This window comes from Echinops telfairi, unplaced genomic scaffold, assembly GCF_000313985.2.
Source record: "Echinops telfairi isolate 266 unplaced genomic scaffold, ASM31398v2 ScPeMD7_2;HRSCAF=8, whole genome shotgun sequence".
Lineage (NCBI taxonomy): Eukaryota > Metazoa > Chordata > Mammalia > Afrosoricida > Tenrecidae > Echinops > Echinops telfairi.
In genome coordinates, this window is record NW_022103898.1 from 70017492 (window position 1) to 70025305 (window position 7814).

A 7814-nucleotide genomic window follows, 5' to 3' on the forward strand; every position below is an offset into this window, starting at 1 on the left:
TCCCTAGCCCTCTGGACTGGCTTGTGAAGTTTGTGCTTCGCTGAGCTTTAAGAAATTACTTATGAAGGATCAAAAGTGATCTCCATTTAACTTGTTTAAAAAAAGCATGCAAAGCGAAGGAACAAGGAGGCGAGCTCTCCCTTACACAAGCAGGAGTGTTAGAGGCTGTTCCCACAGGCCCCACACAGGCCTGGCGGGATCAAAGATCTAATCTGTGCATCCCCCATGACCCAGCAAATTGACTTCCAGAAAGACTAACTACAAGAATAGTAGCTACAGATATAAAGATAAAATCCCCCCAAAACTGAATTTTTTGTTCCAAAGCTATGTCTTTAAATTTTTTTACAAAACAACACCTTCAAAGTCCTCTCCATTACACTTAATACATTTGTAATACACTGCTATTCCATTCTTGGAAACATTTTTCAAACTCCACTGTTTGGATGGCTGACAGCACCTCCCTCTTGTTTTTCTTCACCAGGTCTACATCCAAATCACTGTCCTTTCATGTCCCTCTTCATTTGCAGAAACAAAAAAACCTGCACAGAGTGAGGTCAGGTGAGTAAAGTGCATGGGGCAAGAAAGGTATGCTGGGTTTTGCCCAGAATTTGCACATGGAGAGGGCTGTGTGAGCAGGTGCATTGTCGTGGTGGCAAAACCAATCCCCCATCTGCCACAATCATGCCTTTTTGTTGCACACTGTTAAAGCAATCTTTTCAGAATCCATAAATAGAAAGCTTGATTAACAGTCTGACCTGGTGGAACAAACTCCAAATGCACTATCCTCCCATCAAAGAAACAAATGAGCATCGTTTCTGCGGGGGCACCTTCTTTATATCACCTAATTATCCCACTGCAAGAAAATGGTCTAAATAATGGCAGATCTTCATTTTCTCAGTATTCCTTGCAAATTCTGTATTCTGTCTGCAGTCCAAAAGAGACCGAGTGTGTGGGCTAAGCTTATATGTCCCCTTCAGTAGCCGTTGGACTGGTTATTGTTCCCTAAGATAGTTCATGGCATGTGGAGTAGAGGGGTCCCCCATTCACCAAAACCTAAGACTAGAACGACCTAAAGGGAAGAAACAATTGTTCATTTGTGGGGAAGAAAACTTTGAGCATTCTCAGAATTAAAAAATAACCAAATCATGCTCGCTTCAGCAGCACATATACTAACATTGGAACGATACAGAGAAGACTAGCATGGCCCCTGCGCAAAGATGACATGCAAATTCGTGAAGTGTCCCATACATTAAAAATATAACCAAATCACACCAAGGAACATATAAAACCTAAAATAACACCAGTGTGCAATAAAAGCAAAAATTATAAACACACAGTCTGCCCCACCCACTGTCCTCTGCTCATAACAGAGGGTTTTCGAGGATGCAGATCTGGAAGAACATGAAGCCTCATCTCCCTCCCACAGAGCACATTACAAAGCAGCTCCTCTCTGCTCAGCAGCTCTGGTCCACAGACCTTAGGGCTACAGACAGGGCCGATGGCTGTTGGCAAAGAGCCCACTCTCTCTCTAACCTGGCAGAGTTCTCCCCTGGCTTAATGGATTGGGAATCCGGCAGCTCCACGAAGGCCTCTCATGGCTTTAAGGAGGACTTTGGTAGCAAATTCACCCAGTGGAGTAGCCAGCTGAGTTCATCTCTGCCCTTGGCATGGGACTGGACTGCAGAGCCGAGTAAAATGGAATCCTCTATCTTTTCTTCATTTATCACACTATTGCTGATTTGTGCAGCTGTGAGGCTTTTTTGTGTTCTTGATGTTGAGGTGCAGTCCATAAGAAGGTTTGACCTTCATCGGTCGGTGAGTGCTTCAAGTTCTCTTCACCTTCAGCCAGCAAAGTTATGCCTTCTGCATGTGGTAACTTGCTAATGAGACTTCTTCCAATTCCAATGTCGTGTTCTTTCTCATTTAGTCCAGGTTCTTGGATCGCTTGCATAGCGTACCTATTGAGTAGGTATAGTGAAAGGTTACCACCCTGACTGGAGTGGAGCGAAATTCCTGCATATGGCTCTGTAACTCCCACCAAAGGATTGGGTGGGAGTATGCAAACAAGGAGTGTGTAACACTGGATCAGTTTTGACTACACCCTCACCCCCCACCTCCCCACCCTACTTCCCTGCTGTAAAGGTGGGCCATCTTTAGAGCAACAGAGAAGAGGGCTGAACCACACAGACCTTGGGAAATCACATTTCAAGATCTCTGTGTCAGGGTGTGATGTAACAATGATGAGAAATACAATCTTCCTCTAGTTCCTAAAGGTTTCCTCCCCGCTCCCACTACCATGACTCAAATTCTATCTTGCAAGACTGGCTAGACCAGAGGAGGTACACTGGTACAGATAGGAACTGAAAATACAGGGAATCCAGGACGGATGAGCCCTATAGGACCAGTGGTGTGTGTGGCAAAACAGGGAGGGTAAAGGGAGAATGGGTAGGAAAGAGGGAACCGATTACATGGAACTGTGTGTGACCTCCTCCCTGGGGGACAGACACCCGAAAAGTGGATGAAGGGAGACGTCTGACAGGGCAAGATATGACAAAATACCCATTTATAAACTATCAAGGGCTCATGCGGGAGGGGGGAGCGGGGAGGGAGGGGAAAAATGAGGACCTAATGTCGGGGGTTTCAATGGAGAGAAAATGTTTTGAGAAACGATGTACAAATGCGCTTTACACAATTGATGTGTGTATGGATTGGGATAACAGTTGTATGAGCCCCTAATAAAATGTTAAAAAAGAAAAAGAAAAAAAAAAGAGATCTCTGTGTGAATGTTAGAGGCTGTTGAGACCAGAAGCATAACAGCCTGCGGGCAGAGGGAGGAGCAGTGCTGGGACCATGGGCTACCTTCTCATCTGGCCCAAGACTATGGAACTGTGGGGCAAAAGACTGGCAGATTGGCTGACCTTGGGAGGCAAAAATGCCAAGGGACCAGGTATTTGAGAGACTAAGAACTGAAGAGAAACTTGCTACCACATGGCTGAGAGGCTGAGAAGTGGAGGTAGAGACTTGGCTGCTGGAAGGGGAGATTGCATCCTTACTCTTTGCAGACCCTCACTTGTGATAGCTACTGACTTCCATGATAACCCCCTTAACTGTGAGTATCATCTGTGTGTGGCCATTGTAATGAATGATGGAACCCAGCATATTAATTTGAACCCAATAGATTGATGTGAGAGGTGTCAGAAGAGGTAAAGAGAGATGAGGTGTGGAGTCTTGTCTGACCCCTGCCTTCTAGCAAAATGGAGAAGCCAGAGGAGGTCAGATAATGGCCCTCCATTGCTGTCTATTGCACTGACGCATGGCTTTCCTGATTTTTAAACCCTTATTCTGTCTCTGGTCTATGTACAGGTTTCCCATGATCACAAGTGGTCTAGAAGTCAAAATATTTTATGTTAAACACAGCCAAATGCCTTTACACAATCAATAAAACACAGGCAAGCACCTTTCTGGTATTCTCTGCTTTCAATGAGACCCATTTCATTTCAGCACGCCATTATAAGCCCACTTCTGAATCTGGTTTAAATTTCTGACAGCGACATGCCAATGAGCTGCTGCAACCATTTTTATATGAGATTCCACAAAACGTCATTTGTGTGTTATCAGCGATATAGTTCAATAAATTCCACATTCTATTGCATGGTCTTTGATTGAAATGGTCACGATTATGAATCTCTTACTGTCATCTACATTCCTTGGCACAAAGAGGTGAGTCCTCCCAGTATTGCATCGTCTTAATAAAATGTCTCAATTGGTATTTCATCTATTCCTGGCGCCTTGTTTTTTCACCAATCAGTGGTCTCAACCTTCCTAATGCCATGACCCTTTAGTACAGTTCCTCATGTTGTGCTGACCCCCAATCATAAAATTATTTCTGTTGCTACTTCATCACTGTCATTTTGCTACTGTTATGAATTGGGTGACCCCTGTGAAAGGGTCCTTTGACTCCCAAAGGGGTCGCAACCCACAGGTTGAGAACTGCTGTCACCAATGCTTTCGGTGCAGCTTGGACCTCTTCCTCAGTATCATTGGTTCTTGATCTTATGCTTCCTCCTGAAATAGTCCCAGGTTCCACTGATCTGTTTGGCACAATGACTGTGAATTTCTTTCATAGTCCCCTATTTCTTCCTGTGTCACTCAATAGTTTGTCCCTGTTATTGTTGTTAGGTGCCATCGAGTCCGTTCTAAGTCATAGGGACCCTGTGTGTGGCATAAGGAAATATCACCCAGTCCTGCACCATCCTCACCATCGTTCTGTTTGGAGCCCATTGCTGTAGCCACTGTAGCCATCCATCTCATCAAAGGAGGGGCTTTCCCTTCTTCATTGGCCCTCCACTTTACCAAACATGATGTCCTTCTATAGGGACTGGTCTCTCCCGGAAAAATGTACTAAAGCACATAAGACAAAGTCTTACCATCCCTACATCTAAGGAGTATTCTGGCTGTACTTCTTCCAAGGCGGACTTGTCTGTTCCTTCGGCAGTCCATGCTACTGTCAATAGTCTTCAGCAACACTACAGTTCAAATTATTTTATTTTTCTTCAGTCTTTGTTATTCAGTGGTCAACATTCACATGCATATGAGGAAATGAAAGATACCATGGCTTGGGTTAGTCCTCAAAATAGCTTCCTTGCTTTTCAACACTTTAAAAAGGTCTTAGGCAGCAGATTTACCCAATGCAATGCATCATTTGATCTCTTGACTGCTGCTTCCGAGAGCATTGATTATGGATTCAAGTTGAAATCCTTGACAACTTCAATCTTTTCTCCACTTATCACGATGCTACCTATTGATCCAGTTGTCAGGATTTGGGTCTTCTTAACATTGGGTTGTAATCCATACTGCAGGCTTCAGTCCTTGATCTTTATCAGCAAGTGCTTCACGTCCTCCTCACACTCAGCAGGAAAGGTCGCATCATCTGCCTATCGTAGGTTGTGAATTCGCCTTCCTCCCATCCTGATGTTGCATTTTTCTTCATAGAGTCTAGCTACTTGGATCATTTGTTCAGCATACAGATTGAATAAGTACAGTTGAAGGATACAACCCTGATGCACAACTTTCTTGATTTTACAGCATGCAGCATTATTCCCTTGCTCTGTTTGAACAACTGCCTCTTGATCCATGTATGGGTTCTCCATGAGCACAATGAAGTCTTCTGGAATTCCTATTCTTCTCCATGTTACCTATAGTTGGTTTTGATGCACACAATAGAATTCCTTTGCATAATCAGTAAAACACAAGTAAACATTTATCTGGTATTCCCTAATTTGAGTCAGGATGCATCTGTTTGATGTCTGCAGTGATATCCCTTGTTCCAAATCCTCTTCTCTATTTGGCCTGATGTCTTGCAGCTACCTAGCAATGTACTGCTGCGACCATTGTTGAATGATCTGAATAATATTCAGTTGTATGTATCATCTACATTTTATATTTCCATTCATCTGTTGAAGGACACTTGAGTTGTTTTCACCTTATCCATATTGTAAATATTACTATATATGTATGTATTAATAAAGCTCACTGCCATGGAGTTGATGCTGTGCATGGTGACCCAATAGAGCAGGGTAGAATTGCCCCTGTGGGGTTTTGAGATTGTGTCTCTTTTGGGGAGTAGAAAGGTCTGTCTCTCTCTTAGTGACTGGTGGTTTCAAACTGCTGACCTTTCAGTTAGCAGCCCAACATGTAACCAGTACACCACCAAGACTCCTTATATTTATCAATATACATCTTTTTATAGTATTTAACATAATGTATGGTGTTGGTTGTTTAACTGAAATCAAGTTGCCCTTAGACTCCCAGTGACCTCATGCACTGTGGGGTTGGACCATCATGAGAAGTGCTTAGTCAATGCCAGTCTAATAAACATATTTGCCCAGGAAGTTAAAAGAACCAAACAAAGATAGAAAGCTTGTATCTACTGGGACAGACAAGAAGACTCCCAGGTGAAGAAATACCGTATTCTTTGTGGTATTTCTAACTGAGCTCATAGAGGGCAGCGTTGAAAGGAGGGCATAATTCGGAACTGTAGCTGGAATGATGATGCCGAGGGTCAAAGAAAGGCAGGATAAGCCCTCGCATTGTACATATTGTGAAACGTTTTCTCCTTTTACAAAAATCTTGACGAACACTAACAACATTGCATTGAATGGGACCTGAGAGAGAGTGTAAACTAAAATGAGTTGCGTACAATTCTAATAGCTTCACCTAGAATTAACATATCCAAACTTCACTGTTAATAAACCTTCAGCATCAGCCGTCTCAAAGAGAGAGATCTAAGAGACAAACCCAGGCAGTTACGTTCATGGAGCTCACATGCCTAACTCTTGTGTTATGAGGTTTCCTGCCCCGACATTTGCCTTAGAGTTCTCAGCACCTTGGAAACTACTAACTTCATGTGTCTATTCAACCTGCGGTATGAATATCACGGCGAGAATTTGGCCCCCCCACAGTCATACAAATGCAGGAGATGTGGATCCCACCATGCAGCCAATCCTTCCTTGTTTTAGTTCTGGAGGTCAATGACATCACCCACTGGGCCTACAGCATGACATGGGCAGACCTCAGTCACAAAGCCACCCTCACAGTGCCTCTTCTCTGCCTGGAGAAGAAGCACAGAGGCCCGGCTCAAATTTGATCAGCTGGCAGGCGCTACATTCATTTTCCACAATGGGAGAGAAAAGGGGCTGTTGACTTCTAGCTCTTGTGTCTTTTATATGGAAATGATTGAGATGCTCTGCTTTCTTTGAACAGTTTTCTGTTGCAGCACCTGGAATGTCTTCTCTTTCAGTTACTGAATAGGTGATGTCTCGCTCGTCTTTTTTCTCTAAACCAAGTCCTGCCGGCTTCCATTTATGCACCAAATATACCAACCCTCCAATAGCAGTTGGGGAAAAGATGGACCGAAACAGCTCTTCCTTAAACAAAGACATTTTCATTTTGTCTTCAGCATGCATCCTGGCAGCAAATTATCTCTGTGAAAGAAAAAATCACCTTATTACAAGAATAAATAATAGACTGTAAGTTGACTTGGTTACAGGTCATTAGAGTAGATTCCTCCTTGAGGGAGCAGGAAGTAGAGTCAAACCCTGGTTCCATCTGTTATAATAGGCTATTGAATGGGATTCAGTTGTTAACTGCCAGTTTCCTCATCTAACATGGAATCTTGACAAAAATGCTTCTCTATGAATAAAGTTCAAATAAGATTCACATATAGGTGATCAATACATATTAGCTATTCTGATCACTCTTTTGTATTTTTTATTAAAAAAAACTTCACCTTTATCTTTCTTTCAGTTATATCCACAAGAGGTACTTTGCGATGTTTAATTTACGTTTGCTTTATTTAGACATTGCTTTTGTTGAAAAAGTGTCCCAACTATAAAATCATAGCTTCACTCCTTACTGAAGGTGTGAGTTTTGTGCTATTCGCAATGAAGTGGGAACCTTAGGAGTTACCGTAATATGACAAAACCTCTTATTATCTGGAGAAAATTATTTTGATTTCTAACTATGTAGCTAAAATGTTTCCAAGATATATCAGTTTATTTATAGCCCTTAATATGTCTAGTATTCACGAGTTGGTTGAACACACACACACACATATACACATACACACAGCTGAATTTAAACCCAGTGCCTACAATGTATCAGTTGTGTGACTTTCAGCTGTAGCCTCTCTGTTCATTAGTCTCCTTGCCTACCAAGCGAGGAATCAAATGTTTATTCTGTTTTTAAATGGCATCATGATGAGCTGTTTAGTATTCTGTAGTACCAACGTTCAAACATCAGCTCTCACTGCAAAA

General features: G+C 42.6%; 1 non-coding gene across 1 annotated transcript; it reads left to right on the top strand.

The window, feature by feature from the left end:
• The first annotated feature begins 1145 nt into the window (after positions 1-1145).
• Positions 1146-1252, top strand: LOC115870682. The gene has a single exon (XR_004046837.1). It is a non-coding gene; the product is annotated as a U6 spliceosomal RNA (small nuclear RNA).
• Positions 1253-7814: the final 6562 nt, after the last annotated feature.